Here is a 16,989-nt window from a genome sequence, read left to right as displayed (position 1 = left end):
CGGGTTAGTCAGTGTTGTTGTATTTTTCTGGTAGTTTACTTTCACAAAACTTTCACTTTCTGGACCGAGTAACCGTGGATAATATCTGACATCGTAGCCAATGGGTTGCCCTTGAAATTGTTTCTCTGCCAACTGACTCCATTGCACTATCGAACTTCTGGAACCTGTGTCGTATGCGATCATCGAGTCAGGAGCTAGAGATGGAGCTGGCAGATAAAAAGAAATCAAATGCTTGATTTATTAATCTGATGTAAAAATAAAATACGTTATTTAATGGTCACAAAAACAGAGGTTACCGAACACTTGTAGGTCTTGCCTGAAACTACATTTTGTGCGAGCTCAATATTCATTGCAAGGATATTTGATAACATATGAAATATAAATGTCAATGTTATTGACACATTAAAGATATACACCCACAGTCATAGAGGGGGCAGGAAACCCTTTCCTCTGAATGTTTATTTTATCCCTTTTCGCCAGGGTTTAAAGAGGATGACTCGATGTTATTGTTAGACTTATGGGGCTTTCGTTGTACGCAGATATAAAGTGAGGAGGTAAAGAGGGAGCCGTGGAACAAAAAAAAAACCCCGAGTTTAGAAATATATAGTAGTGTTAAAACAGAAGGTGATGCTTAATATTCAACGTCACATATAGCCCTTATATATAACAATTTAGCCGATCAAATTTAATTTACTCTTGCAAATTCTAAACTAAAAGTTGGAACGAAGTACGTTCCTTCCTCGCCCCTTAAAACTGGAAAGAAGCCCCAAGAATGGTTCCACATAAAATTATTTGAACCCTCACTGTTTCATTATTTGTGAGGTATTTTTTTTTTGTACGTAAATGTAGAATGTGAGCCACGGGTAATTTCTCCATTTTTTTTTTTTATCCTTTTGCCGCTTAGGCATTCGTGTTCACACCCTCACCAAACAAACCCCAGCAATGCTCCTAGCCACGAGTAGAGTTTTTTTTAGAGCTAAGTAAATGCTGATTGAAAACATCCATACCTGTTGCCTCAGTTCGCGCCTTTACTGAGTTTGCAGGTCCTATTCCTCCAGAGCTCACCGCTGACACATTAATGACATACACGGTATAAACAGTCAGGGTGATCAGTGTTGGTGTATTTGTTGTGTAGTTTATATGAAGAGCGATAAGGTTACCCTCTGCATCAGCTGGATAGTAAACGATTAGGTAACCACTGGGTTCTCCTTGAAAATTCTCTTTTGGTAGATTCCTCCATTTTACCGTTAGACTTGTGGAGCTGGTGTTGTACGCTGCTATCAACTTAGCACCAAAAGATGGAGCTGGTGGAGTATAAAGTAATGCATATGTCTTAAGACGATTATACCTTAGTACCCTTACTTAAGGGGACTGGTGGAATACCTAATTACCCGGAAATTTTGTACCCGCGTTATCTTCTCGTAACGCCAAATACCGTTCACGATAGAGTTGGCTAAGTGACGAATTTTACTTAATCAACGGACGATGTAAAGTTGCCTTATTGAAACGTTTTTATTTTTACCATAATTTGTAAAGCAATGATTTCAGCATAAAGGCTGATAGTTTCTAAAGAAACTGTTTGGGGCTTCGTCGGTGGTGGTAACGAAATAATTTGGATATATCAACAAATTATTTCGTAACCCCAATTTACCATTTCAACTTTGTTGATATATCCAAAGGATTTCAGCACTTGAGCATTCCATAATAAAACAGAATATACGTAGATCATTCTGAGAACCGTGGTTACTTATAAGTATCTGCTTCCGTGCACATTCGTGGGCTTATATTCTGATAAAGAAAATCTTCAGTCTCCACTCTCTTTTTGTTTTAGTTTTTCATGCTGCATTTATACAGCTTTGGCTATTTTCAAGACATCCTACCTTCTGTGCGTGTTCGAGCCTTTACTGTGTTAGCAGGTCCTATTCCTCCAGAGCTTACTGCTGATACATTAATGAACATAAAATGGTAGAAACAGTCAGGCTTGTGAGTATTGTGGTATTTTTTTCTGTATTGTTTACACTCACAACATTAATATCTCTCTCCGAATCAAGAGGATGATAAAAGATACTGTAACCAATGGGTTGTCCACGAAAACGCTTCTCTGGCAGATGACTCCATCCCACTGTCAGACTCGTGGAACTTGAATGTAGCCAAATGACATTCTCAGGACCTTGCCGTGGAGCTACAAGAGAAAGAAACGTCAACTTCGGAAAGATAGTTGCTGCTGGAGCGGTATTTGATTCTTAATAAGAAATCAGCAATGGAATCTTATCGATCGGGGGAAAATGAAAGAGGACTGGGGGTGGGCAAACGGAGACTCAAGGAGTTCTCCGAGCTCCGGTGCCGAAACATCGGAAGCGCACCACACAATTAGTCCAGCACAACTCTCAGTGTTCTTATCTCTTTATTATAAACGCTTTATTAGGATCGTACCAAGCGAAATCATGTGTCTGAGACCTTTTCTGAACCGCTCCACTTATTTTCCTGTGTGTAAAAACTAACGAGTGCGGCCAGAGTAATAACAGAAAGCCCGACCCCTCGCCAGGCTTAAGGACGTCTTTAGAAGAGAAACCTCGAATTCTCACATGATACAGTGAGATCGACGCTGCCTGGAGTAGGTCGGTATGCAAATGTAAGAACTGTTTCCAAAACTTTTTAACCGTGTTGAGGAGGTCCAAAAACCGTAATGCTTTCATTTGACAGTACCTGCATGTGGCATCGAAGTCTTAAGAGCGCTCTGAGAAGATTCAAAAATTTCCACTAACAACAAACTTATTTTCAATACATTTTCCTTAACAATTGGTTCATGCTTTAGCGTGCACTATCGAGTTATGGAGCACGCGGGAAGTTTGGAGAGCACGAAAGAAGCGTAAGAGTTGCCCGAGGCGATAGCCGAGGGAAACTCTAGCTTCATGAGTGCTCTCCAAACTTCCCACGTGCTCCATAACTCGATAGTGCACAGCTGAAAGCACGAACCAATTGTTTTAGAACATAGCCGGTGGAATTGTGCATCAAATCCGACGCGAAAAACGGACAACAATGTCAGTTGAAGCGAATCGTGACGGCGCTGTTTCTGAGTCTCCTTTTCCTTTGTTTTTCTCTCTTTCTGCCTCATTTAAGAGCTCTAGCCCAAGGGAAAAGGTCGAAACATTGTCTTCGTTTTCGGACTAGTAGGCCGAGTTTCTGTTTGTAACCATTATTGTCGCGAAATATATTATTTTTCCCCGCGCTAACAATGGCCGCTCGCGCGAAAAAAAAAGTTCTGGCGAAGTCGGATTTGCTGACGCTATTAGCGTGCACTATCGGGATTTTGAGCACGCTCACGTATAATGAATTTAATTGCGCGACTCTGCTAGCTATGTTCTAATAATAATTTGAGGAAGGACGTGTGCTTAGCTCAGTAGGTGTTAGATCTTCCCTTTCCCACGTGTCATAAAGTTCCTTCTAAGAGATTTAGAAGGTAGTTATATACCAACGAAACCAAATTATGGTAATTTAAAGTTTCACTTTGCACGTTATGACATGGGTAGGAATATGGGAAAAAAACATTTCCATAACCGTAGAAGACATGTCCAAGCCGCAACAGCAGCCCCGATAACCCTACAATGATTATTACTGGAAAATTCGAACCAAGTTTTCAGACATGATTTTGAAAAGTATACTGAAGTTTGGATGAAGAACACGTTGCTGTCCTTCAACCCGTAAGAGGATGACACGCGAGCTCCACGCGAGGGACGATGCGCACGTGGCGGGGGCATTGGCCCGAGTTGAAATCGAGTCTTGACTCACTGCACTGGTGCCCGATACAAGTGCGGCAGAGGTCTTTCACTTACAACCGACGTAGAAAATGCATTTTTACAGTGTAGTCGGAAAGATTCGTTTGTTCAAAGGACTGAAGAACAACAAAGTCTAGTAGAATTATGGTTGCAAATATCTGTCTCATTCAATGAGTAATCTGTCTAAATTATGACTCGTGTTGGGCTGAATCTGCACACAGCTCAACTACAAAAGTAAGTGTCTTAAATTAACTGAATAACGTCGTCGTTCTCTCTTTTTCAGATAGCACGAATCAAATTCAAGATGGCGAAGCAGGTAATTATTAATGAAAAGATCAATATCATATTTAAGCATTAAGGGTTTTTCGTAGACGATCGACAGGGCTCGACAACAGTAGCCACTTAAGCCACAGACTAATAGAAATTTAGTTTTGGCTTGTGGTTTTCGGTTTCCACTTGTCAGTTTGGCTAGTAAACGAACTGACATTGTCGTAGCATCTAAGATGTCACCAGCCACTTGGCTAGTGCGTTGAAAAGTTAGTGTGGAGCCCTGGATCGAGCACCCGCCACTTACCGACAATTGCAGAACTTTCCTTGCCAGCTCCTTGCCAGCTCCTTGCCAAGGACGTGATTGAAATTCATTCCTAGCTCAATTGACTGTGATGTTATCATTAGTAATTGCAGTTTCTATGAAAAGATGATCTTAAGTGATTCATGTTGTGTTGAACCTGCACTCGGCTCAAGTACATCATTCAGTGTCTTTTAAATTAACTTACTAACGTCGTTCTCTCTTTTTTAGATAACACGAATCAAGATCAAGATCAAGATGGTGCAGCAGGTGTTTATTAACGAAAAGTTCAATATCATAATTGTTTAGAGACCTTCCAACCTGCATTACATCTAAATCTGGAGGTTTTGAAAAATAAAGCCCAGAAAAACCTGGAGATTAGGACCTCAAACCTGGAGACTGGCACTTGGGACTGGCACTGAGGCTCAGTGGAGACTGGCTGTTGGGATTGGCACTTAGGCTCAGTCTCCAGCCGTGGGTGTCTCGGTGTGCCTGCGATCCTCTGGTGGTGGGGGAGGATCGCGGGCGCACTGACACACCCACGGCTGGAGACTGAGGCCAACCCTAACCACCATTTCCCTCACAGATTAGTTTTGTTAAATTGATTCAGCTGTTATGAGCACAGATTTCTGGATATTACATTATACCTTCCGGTATTGTTTGACATTTGTAAGGCTTTCTGATTCACCATGAGATTAAGAGGCAAAACTGTGAGACTGTGAGTTGGCATCCCAAACCATGAGTCTCATGGTCAAACCGTGAGGGTTGGAAAGTCTGTCTGTATTTAAGCATAATTATTAAAGGTTTTTCTTAGATGATCGAGCACCTGCCATTTTCTGGTAATGGGAGAACATTCCATGCCTCCTTGGTTATGATGTGATTGACACTCGTTCTTAGCTTAATTGACTGTAATTGCAGTTTCTGTGAAAAGATGATCTTAAGTAACCTAGAATACATTCCAAGAGAATCACTTTGTTTTTAACACAATCGTACTTTTGTTTAATGCTTGATACAACAGGGCAATCAACATCAGGAACTGGAACTGTTGGAACTGGGGTTAAGCGAGAGGCACCAATGATGTGGGGGTCGACCCTCCATTAGAAGGTACATTGGATTGTGTTTTATGGTTCATAACTTATAGGATAGTTAGAAATGAAACTTATTTGGTACCAATAAATGGGGCTGCAACGCGAACATGTCATCTGGTGTTTAGACGAGAGTATGTAAACTCGGAAAAACTTGTTAATATTTAATTTAAGGTGGACCCTAAAATACCCATCCATATATTATTTGATTTCAAATCATTTTTACAGATAGGTAACATGTCAACTGGTGTTTAGACGAGAGTACGTAAACTCGGAAAAACTTGTTAATATTTAATTTAAGGTGGACCCTAAAATACCCATCCATATATTATTTGATTTCAAATAATTTTTACAGTTGAACTAACCACCTCCCGGTTAGTTCAACTGCCTCCCGGTTAGCTCAATGGATAGAATGCTGGACTGTTGTGTGAGAGGTCGAGGGTTCGAGCCCCGACTGGACCAACACTCAAGGTCTTAAAATAATTGAGAAGAATATTATGCTACCTTTCTATAACATCAAGAAATGGTGAGTGAGTGAGAGTGACAATAGAATTCGAAGGACCTCTTAGCTCACAACAAAGTCTACTGAGTTTTAACCCGATATAATCCCTGCTTTTGGCTTTTGTTTGGTTTGGTTCATTTGTGGTTATTTAAGGCTTGGTGGTGATTTCTTTGGAACGCTTTGAATGTTACTTGGAATCAGTGCGTGATCACAATGTTTCTTAGAGCTACTTATTGTTTGTTTCAGAATAAATTATGGCTCTTTCCAAATATTACTGGTATGGCGAGAGTTCCATAGAACCCCATACATTAATTATGCATCGAGTGTTGCAAGGAAACCTTTATATTAATTTTAGTCTTTATGAAATGGAATGCATAATTAATGCATGAGGTTCTATGGAACTCTTTCCAAGAATATTGCAGAAGACTATAAACATCTTACAGTCATTGTGAAAAAACAAATCTTTACCTTCCAGAAATGTCTTAAAAGGTGTAATTGGTATATTATGAAAACTTAGATGAAAATTTTTGTTTCTTTGAAGAGAAAGTTTTGTACTGTTTCAATCAAAAAATTGTGTCCAGTAGATCTGAAGATAATATGTTTTTTTCAATTCTTGCTGTAACACCACCCAAGATGATAAACATCACAAATAATTTCAGAGTAGCATCTCCAGCATGTAACTGAAGTGAGACTTGTCCTTGCAGAAATATCTATAGAGGTTTGATCTACACATAGTGGAAACTTTAAAGAAATGTTTTATTTTTTGAAAAGAGAGCATTTTACCATTTCAATCAGCAACATGCTCAGAAGAGCTGCTAAACTTGCGAAGCAAGCAAGCTCCAAAATTTGATACCTTGAGTTTAATAGGGGGACCCCATTTGATGGATTATGGTGGAATAGCAGAATATACTAGTTACAAAAGTCTTACAAAAATGAAATTGCAATGAAAATAAAGGAATAGATGGTGACCCACTTCTGTACATGTATACAGACAATACTACCATTTATGTCTTGGCCCTGGGTTCTGATTTGGGGGCTTTCAAGCTAAGTGAAGTCCTAGCAAGGTTGTATATGTGACCGAAGCAGGTTCTGATGTTGTTATTTGAACAACGAGACAGATTTATAGCCACAATAAAATTTATTTATGCAGGAAAGTACAAAAGAAATAATACTGATAAAAAGAAAGGGTGATTGCAAGCTAAAAGAAATAATACATTACAAATAACAAATCAATAATTTAAAATAATGAAATGAAACAATTAGTAAAAAATACAATCGATTGTCATACAATAGCAAGGCACTAACAATTAAGACAATTTTAAAGCATTGCATGACAGAACAGTAATCATTGTGTGACACTTAAAAGACTTAATCCTATTAACCAAACATAGACTGAACTATTGAATGGTGGGCTATTTGTAGAATTGTACATGAAATGACTGAAAACAAGTCAATACTGATAAAACAATAGCTGAAAACAACATAACATTAGATAAGACTAATTTCAATCACAACTTGATATTTTCCTTCGACTTAAAACTAGGAAGACTGGCAAAATCTCAACATCTGTCATTACTGCTGAACTAAACAATGAAGACTGTAGTGAAATATCTGATTTCACCAATGAACTTTAAGTCAAGTATACAGATAAATGCAATGTTCTGAAAGCTGAATGCAATCTTGACACGTTTTGAACATGAATCAACTAATATAAGGATTCAAGCAAAGACTAAACAATTGGATTGAGATAAGTACACATGAACCATATTATTCTTGAACTCAAACTGTAAGACATACAATAATAGGTCAAATGTGACATATCAATTCCTCAGTAAAATAGGTCACTAACTTGAGGTTACATGTACTGGAGTTACTTTATTTGTGACCAAGAGGTTCTGAGCTTGTAAGTGCTGGTCTTGACACTCTGAACTACTGAGTTAAACTAACTAACTGTACTTCTTTTATAAGGAAGTGAACAATAGCAGAAAATTCTCTAAAATTTTGGAAGTTAGGTGTGATCATTCTAAAGGAAATTATTTATGATGCAAATCCTTTGTGTATGATAATTTGGTTATCATAGGAAAGTTTCTGAAGATGTAATTCTAAAATTATAACAAAAAATAAAATTATTGCAATGTCATGCACAATTGTGAGCCTGGTCACTTATATACAAATGAAGAGGCAGTGTTAAAATTGAACTGAAAAGAAGCCTAGTTTTAACATTATTGGAGCCTAGAGAATAGATGGATAGAGGAATGGTGAAGTTCTTGAGCTATAGCCACTATAAGTTGTTATTCCTCTTACTATTATTATCATTATTTTAATCATCATTATTATTATTATAACGATTTGTTACCATTTAATTGTTGGGTACTCAAAAAGATGTGGGATGCAGTAGTAGTAGCCATATCCAGTCTTAAAACTGCCTATTTTTTTAACTCTAGATGAAAACACAAGCAATGATGAACTGGGTGGATTTATCTTTGCTTCATGACCAATAGTACATCAAGTAGCCATTGTAGCAGGTACATGTAGGTATATTTTCCACACTTTTTCTTTCTGGAGAACTGATGTGTAGGTTAGCATTACTCTTGCAGTGGTAATGAACTTGTTTGCCTGTTTTTTTTTTTTAAATTTTTTCCTTTCAATTAGGTGACCAGAAAAGAGCAGAGATGTTTGTTGAAAGCCTATATGGTAAAGTTGAAGGAAGCTCAATAATTTATAATTATTTCTGGAATTGATTTACAAACAGGATGGGCATATATTGCACAAAGACATATAAAGAATGGAATACCTACATGTACTTGTGAAGACTATGAGAGTTGTAATAACTTGAAAGACAAAACTTAATTATAGCTGAAACTAGTCAATTCATGCTGTATAAATTATATTCTGAGTAATCATTTACCCTAAGGTGTTCTCAATTTCCTAGAGTCAGTAGTCACATGCTATCCTATGGCCATGGATGGCCACATTTTGGCTGCATAGGCAGTAGAAGGTAATAAAAATGTAATCCAATAATTATATACAAATTTTCAAGGTCACATAATGTATTGGCTTGTCAATCCTAGTTCAAATTATATTTTGAAAAATTTTGCCCATGAATATTGTAAAATTAATGTAATATCAAAATTGGAGACTAAGTTAAACAAGACATGTACTGTTTTTCAGTGGGAACAGTGGAAGAGGACTGAGGTGGATCACCTGGTTGGTGCAGAGGTGAGTAAGTAAAGACTAGAAATGAATCATCTTAATCTGGTCCTGCAAAGAACTTATCTACTTAATTGATTCAACAATATCTTACTGTTAGACCCAAGATGTGGACCAGTCTATGACTTACAGCTTCTAAGAAAACTAATGGTGGCCCATGACGTGCCTCTGGTGCTACCATTCCTGTGCATAAATGCATGAGAAGTAAGTGCATGAGGGTTTTTAGGGATGATTTTAGATATGAATTGCATATGAAGTCTCTTCAGGTTATGATGAACACATGGTGGCCTAGTCATTAGCATGTGAAACTCCAGATTGTGTTGCATGAGTTGGCTTCAAGATCTTGCGATATGTCACTGGGTTTTGTGTTTGGATGAAATACATTCTTTCTCAAAGTACCTATTTCCAGCCTGCACCATTAATGAGAACCAGAAAACTTGCAGGGAAACCTGATCAAACGCCGGGGATTAACCTCTAACTGGCTCCGTAGACTTAAAGGAGCCGCCAGCTATACATGACCTTGTTTCTTCGTGGGACTGAGAAAGGAAAATATTGACTTAACAACTGTTTACTTCACTCACATTTCATGACTTCTAAGGTCTAATGTTGCAACTTGGAATCAAGTTTAGTAAATACAACTGACTGAGGTCTATCTTGGTTCATAGTGTTTTTACATAATTATATGAAATGTACATGTAACTTTGAGTTTCATTTTTAGTTTTTTTAACACTTGGCATCCGATTGTAGTCTTAGAATTGTGACATAAAACACACTTAAAGTTATGACATTTCTAATCAATTCTTCCCATTCCCCAAATTATACAGATGAGTCATCCTCACTGACTTTGAAATACGTCTTATGAACTTAGAGGTTCTGCACGATAATGTAAATATATAATTAAAAGCAATTATTATTAGAACATTTTAAACAATCTTATTAATCTTATTGTGATCTAAAATTTTAACTCGGATGAGAAAGCATTGCTACCAGGACTGTATTCCTTTGGTGCTCATCTGCTACAAAGCTTCGCAAAAGGCCATGGATATGTACCTTAAGGTACACCTCCTATAAATTTCTGCAATATTTTACATGCAGGATTGACATTGATTAAACAAATACTGAGATGAAATTCATAACAATCAGAGCAAAGAAAGATACAGTAGTCATGTTTTGCATTTCATTTCATTAGGGATAAGTGATTCTAGTTAAACATGTTTCAATAATAGCTGAGATGTGCAAGTCTTATAGTATTGTATCCATCACTTCAATGAATATAGTACACACTACTGGTTCATTTCAGAGCTTTGTTGGATATATCAGATTTGTTGGGAACCTGCTATCGACCGGTGTGCATCCCTTCAAGGCAGCAATTTTGATAACAGTGGTAAGTATGTAGGCTTGATTACCAACCTCTGTTACCGAACATTATTATTATTATTATTATTATTATTATTATTATTATTATTAGCTGTTGAGACACTGGTGGTTCTCCTGGTGACCCACATGATTATCAAGCTGTATCCCAAGGAAATGATCATTTTCCATTTTTTCCCACTTTTACCATGAAACAGCAGTTTATTAGACAACAAAAGTCGGCTCTCAATAAGTGATTAAGGCATGTAACCAGCTCAAACAGATTTTTCCATAGCTCATTGTCAAACGCAAGATTGTCTTGGAAAATAAAAGTTAGGAAACAAACACAAATTAACTGTTCAACAAAAATGCATGCAAAAGTAATATGTTTAGAACAGAACCATCCAACAGAGACACTATCATGTCGTCAGTAATGTAATGAATTGACTGTCTTATTTGCATAGCTTGTGGGAAACATCAACAATCTCAACAATCAAGTGATGATGTGGAGATCATGGTGATGCACCCCACGTTAACTTCAAACAGGATGATAGTTAGAAGTAGGATAGCAGGTCAGTGGCATCTGTCAGCATCCAATTTGTGACTCACATTGTATCCTGTCAAAGGTATCTGTACCTTACACTCGAGGGATCTTACAGGGGTATTCTTACATTCAGGGGTCTTACAAGGTTTTTACACTAAGGGGTCTCACACTTTGGGGTTCTTACATCCTATTAAATTTTACTTGTTCAGGTTGATTTCATTAACTCATAATGGTTGAAGTTTTCTAACTCAAACTACATTTAATTTGAATTTACAGGGACCTGCTCGTGGAGAGGGACTGAGCTATAAGATTACAGCAGGACCTTGAATTGCAGGCTTCTGTAAGTTTTGTAGATCACAGATAAATTAGCAAGCATTGAATTGATTCAAAATTGTGTACCAAAGACAGTTAAATCTGCATTATACACCACACATACATCACAAAAATGCCAATGTGCATTAGAAAAAGAAATATAAACTTCGTTGATGTAAATTGCTTATAGAAAGAAATTATGGTGTATATTTTTATGGTAGAAGACAAACAATAATGAGGAAACTAAAAATACCATCATTGGCTTTCTGGATAAACCACTCATACACCACAAAGATAAGATATATGAACTAGGAAACAAATGTAACTTTATTGATGTAAACAGCTAATGGAAAGGAATCATGATGTAATTTTTTTCCTTTTGTAGAAAATAAAAATTAATAACAAGAATGAAGAAACTGGAAATACAATCATTGGCTTTATTTGAAATGTATTTTATAGAGTGGTGCTTTGAATTACATTTTATGAATTCCACTAAATATTTCAGGAGGCTTTAGACAGGGCCAAAAGCAAATTATAAACAGAGGAAAGAGTAAAGTTTAAGCTACTTTGTTGTATATTTTTAAAGACTTTTCACCCTTACACGAGCAGAATATTAACATGGTACATTAACAGATATATTACTTCCAAAGTAATTTCTAAATCTTGGCATATCATGTATTCTCAATTCATTCACAGGCCCACAGACCTCAAGACTTAGAAAATGAGGTAAATAAATTAATGTTCTGGCAATTGAATTTATTAACAACAAATAAACCAGATAGTATCTGAATAGTAGTCCTTCCAAAAATCCACATCAACAGAAATGCGTATACCAGTATATTTTATGTCTATTAGTGTCAGTGAAGGCATCTGTTTTTGCACTAGAGTGAAATGTGGCTGTATATACTGCTATTACAGTAAAACAGGAAATTGAGAAATTATCACTTTTATGCCCCATGTTAATTGTCTATTAAATTAAAATAATTCAATGTATTTTACTTATATGGCAGGCTGATCTTGGTGAAGGGAAAATTTGGATAAAACTGTGGTGGACTCTGCAGAGGTAATGTCTGTACTTCCTTGAAACTGCTAAAACTATGGTTTAACTGGCTGAAGTGTGAAATTGTATGGGCTTTGATTGATTTACTGGATATTCCTGGTTATGGCTTTTAGAATCCTTGATATATTTTTGCCTGCAATTGACATGCTCAACAATTGATGTTCCCTAACAATTCTAATATGAGGACAAAATCCAGCAAATTCACCTGTACAGTGAATTTGTCCTTCCATGAGTTTCTAAGTGTTGATCAAATGCCAATTTCCTCATTGTACTGTGTATTTGACCTACACGTGCAGCACTGCATGGTAATATCAGCAAAGCAAGGTGACATTTTTAGGGTTGAAATGATAATTATGATGGTTTCTTTGCACCGCCGCCTGGTTAGCTCAATTGGGAGAGCGCCGGACTGCTGTGCGGGAGGTCGAGAGTTCAATACCGGCCGGACCAACACTCAGGGTCTTAAAATTAACTGAGAAGAATATGCTTCCTTTCTTTAACATCAAGAATTGGTTAGATATTCTAGTCTTCTCGGATAGGGACGAATAAATGGAGGTCCCGTCTCCTGCAGGGTTAGGGGCAGGAGACGTTAATTTCCCACGCACGAGATTACTGTGTGATGGATGTCCTCCCCTGGGGTGGGTTGGGTGGGTAACAGGACCCCCGTTGATACCAGTGTTTACTACACTGAAGGGGCTATCCTGTATAAATATAGATGTCTGTCTGTCTGTCTGTCTGTAACTCTTTGAACACTGGAGAAATTATTCCCTTAATAAGTCTTGGGAAATAAATTGGTGAATGTTCTTCAATGTGAGTAAGACTGCAATTAATCATTCTTGTTTAGGTCTGCGAGAGAAGGCTCGAAAGGTTTAGTGAAGAGGTAATTACTTTTTATAACGTATTTTAATGATCCACTGCAAGTCTTTTGTCAGTGAATAGTAAACCTTTCATTTGGAAAACAACTTAGAAGACATAGGTGATCAAAACATGAATGAGTAAAATGTGATTTTTTATATATTTTGTAGGAATCTTGTAAATATCTCTGTAATAATTAGAGTGACTGTGATGAAGACAGTAGAATTGTAAGTATGGTCAGTGGTTTGAATGAAGCCTAGTACCAATTTAAAAACTTGAAGGAAAAATTGCACATTTTTTGAAGGATTTTTTTGATTGAAACATATTTTCTTTTTTCTGTAGACTTTCAAGAATAAATAATAAATAATTTGTAACATAATTTAGTAACATCTCAATTGTTCAACTTAATTAGTAAATTTTTATTTCTATTTAATTTTTAATGATTTGTTCTTAATAAGTTATTATGGATTAATTTTAATACCCATAAAAAAAATTATTGTAATTCATATTTTTAAGCAATACAACAATTTGTATAGGTAATCACATGATTTTGAGTGCAATTTGGAATAAATAAGCATGAGTAAATTTTTTCAAAGACTAACAAAATTGCATGAACCTGTAGGGCGAGTGCAATTTGTGGTCTCTGAAAAAATTTACAAGTGCTTATTTATTCCAAATTGCACAAGAAAATCATATGATTATCTATTGATAATTAATAGACATGACAAAATTTGAGGTAGCTTCTCATAACTACGCAGAAGAAAAGCGCGTGCATCACGTGCAAAAATAATTTATTCAAACCCTGCAAGTGACATTGACCTTGACATTGACATTGAGATTGACCAATCATTCTGACCAATCAGAATGTCTGGTTTGTTTCTTTCTTTGCACTGAGTTAACCCTCTTCTGCACTGAATTAACTGAAAACTGCATTCATCTTAACCAATCAGAACTGAGAATTTTTTTCATGTATATTATTAAAGTTGTTATACAAGTTGTAGATGGGTTTTATTCAAGTTAAACTTCATTTCCCTTCCTTGATGTTGTTTTTTCTTCAAAAAAAGTTCTGAAATCTCTTATCAATAGTTTGTCTGTTTGCATGCATTTTAATACTGTCAATACAAATATAATCTCGTAAGGTCGTAGTAGTTATAGTAAGTATGATCAATATTGTAAGAAATAGACAACTTTTTTGAGAGACATGATTTGGCATGCTTATGCCATCTTCAATCAATGAGTAACAGAACGTGAGTAATTATATAGCATACAAGTAGATGAATAAAATATTTTACAGTATGATGTAATACAAAAGCGGGTACTAATTACAATGTGACACCAAACATCAAAGGCGTGAACTAAAATGCTAGAAAAGTGTTATAATGCTGTAATTGTCTGTTAAGTTCTGGTTTGATCTTTTTTATATTAAAAGCTTCTTTGAGTTTTAAATCAATTGAGTTTTTAGCAGAATCCAGATTAAAGTGAATAAGGTGAATGAAGTGAATAAGGTCCAGGTTTAGCACTAGGCAAATATAAGTGTATTCAATATCTCATTGTATAATGATTTGTTAATAAATTTTGAAGAAACTTTGGAAACTTATATGCACTGACCTTTTTAAGTTATAATTACTTACTAGGTTTATTCCAATCTCAGTTTGCCTTTTGCTTGATAGTTAATGTTAACCTCTGAACAAGTGCACGGAAAGTTTGAAACCACTCAAAGGATTTTGTTCAAGTTCAACTGTTGGTCCTAAATGTGTGCCATACTTTAAGGGGTCTTCAATCCTTACCTAAATCTTGGGGTTTTAATCTGTAGCATAAAAGAGTTGTAAATTTGTGGTTTATGTTGGGGGGTTTTAACCCATACCTTACATCTAGGGGGTTTAAATCAATACCTTAAAGTCGGGTTTTAAATTTAGGATTATTATCAGAAATTTGTGCCTTCCATTCAGGGTTGTAAATCTGTGCCTTACATTTAGGGGTTGTAAATCTGTACCTTACACTCAAAGGATCTTACAGGGATATTCTTACATTTAGGGGTCCTACATTCAGGGGTCTTACAAGGTTCTTACACTAAGGGGTCTCACAGTTGGGGGTTCTTACATCCAGGGGTCTTACACTTTGGGGTTCTTACAATCAGGGGTCTTACACTTTGGGGTTCTTACACTCAGGGTTCTTACAATCAGGGGTCTTACAACTAGGGGTCTTACATTCAGGGTTCTTACAATCAGGGTCTCACATTCAGGGGTTCTTACATTCAGGGGTCTTACATTCAGGGGTCTTACGTACATTTGGGGGTCTTACATTCAGGGGTTCTTATATTTGGGGGTCTTATATTCAGGGGTCTTACATTCAGGGGTTCTTACACTTGGGGGTCTTACATTCAGGTGTCTTACACTCAGGCCGGGTCTTACATTCAGGGGTTCTTGCACTCAGGGGTCTTACATTTAGGGGTTCTTGCACTCAGGGGTCTTACATTCAGGGGTTCTTACACTTGGGGGTCTTACACTCAGGGGTCTTAAATTCAGGGTTCTTGCACTCAGGGGTCTTACATTCAGGGGTTCCTGCACTCAGGGGTCTTACATTCAGGGGTTCTTGCACTCAGGGGTCTTACATTCAGGGGTTCTTGCACTCAGGGGTCTTACATTCAGGGGTTCTTGCACTCAGGGGTCTTACATTCAGGGGTTCTTACACTTGGGGGTCTTACACTCAGGGGTCTTACATTCAGGGTTCTTGCACTCAGGGGTCTTACACTCAGGGGTCTTACATTCAGGGTTCTTGCACTCAGGGGCCTTACACTCAGGGGTCTTACACTCAGGGGTCTTACACTCACGGGTCTTACACTCAGGGGTCTTACATTCAGGGTTCTTGCACTCAGGGGCCTTACATTCAGTGTTCTTGCACTCAGGAGTCTTACACTCAGGGGTCTTACATTCAGGGGTCTTACACTCAGGGGTCTTACACTCAGGGGTCTTACATCATCAGGGGTTCTTACATTCAGGGGTCTTACATCATTAGGGGTTCTTATATTCAGGGGCATTAAAATCAGGGGTCTTACATTCAGGGGTTCTTACACTCAGGGGTCTTTCACGGGTCTTACACTCAGGGGTCTTACACTCACGGGTCTTACACTCGGGTCTAACAATCAGGGGTCTTACATTCAGGGTTCTTGCACTCAGGGGTCTTACACTCAGGGGTCTTACATTCAGGGGTCTTACACTCAGGGGCCTTACATTCAGTGTTCTTGCACTCAGGAGTCTTACACTCAGGGTTCTTACACTCAGGGGTCTTACATTCAGGGGTCTTACACTCAGGGGTCTTACACTCAGGGGTCTTACACTCAGGGGTTCTTACACTCAGGGGTCTTACATTCAGGGGTCTTACATCATCAGAGGTTCTTACATTCAGGGGTCTTACATCATCAGGGGTTCTTATATTCAGGGGTATTAAAATCAGGGGTCTTACATTCAGGGGTTCTTACACTTAGGGGTCTTACATTCAGGGGTTCTTACACTCAGGCCGGGTCTTACATTCAGGGGTTCTTGCACTCAGGGGTCTTACATTTAGGGGTTCTTGCACTCAGGGGTCTTACATTCAGGGGTTCTTACACTTGGGGGTCTTACACTCAGGGGTCTTAAATTCAGGGTTCTTGCACTCAGGGGTCTTACATTCAGGGGTTCCTGCACTCAGGGGTCTTACATTCAGGGGTTCTTGCACTCAGGGGTCTTAC

General features: G+C 37.6%; 1 long non-coding RNA gene across 1 annotated transcript; it reads left to right on the top strand.

Annotated features, from left to right (window-relative positions):
• Positions 1-3,641: 3,641 nt before the first annotated feature.
• LOC148732562 (uncharacterized) lies at positions 3,642-11,849 on the top strand. Its single transcript, XR_016000241.1, has 11 exons — positions 3,642-4,092; positions 4,576-4,614; positions 5,363-5,448; positions 8,376-8,456; positions 8,584-8,625; positions 8,864-8,929; positions 9,103-9,150; positions 9,242-9,345; positions 10,442-10,525; positions 10,959-11,066; positions 11,315-11,849. It is a non-coding gene; the product is annotated as an uncharacterized LOC148732562 (long non-coding RNA).
• Positions 11,850-16,989: the final 5,140 nt, after the last annotated feature.

This window comes from Stylophora pistillata, chromosome 4, assembly GCF_964205215.1.
Source record: "Stylophora pistillata chromosome 4, jaStyPist1.2, whole genome shotgun sequence".
Lineage (NCBI taxonomy): Eukaryota > Metazoa > Cnidaria > Anthozoa > Scleractinia > Pocilloporidae > Stylophora > Stylophora pistillata.
The sequence above is the reverse complement of the archived record's forward strand: the minus strand, read 5'-3'. Positions and strand labels throughout refer to the sequence as shown.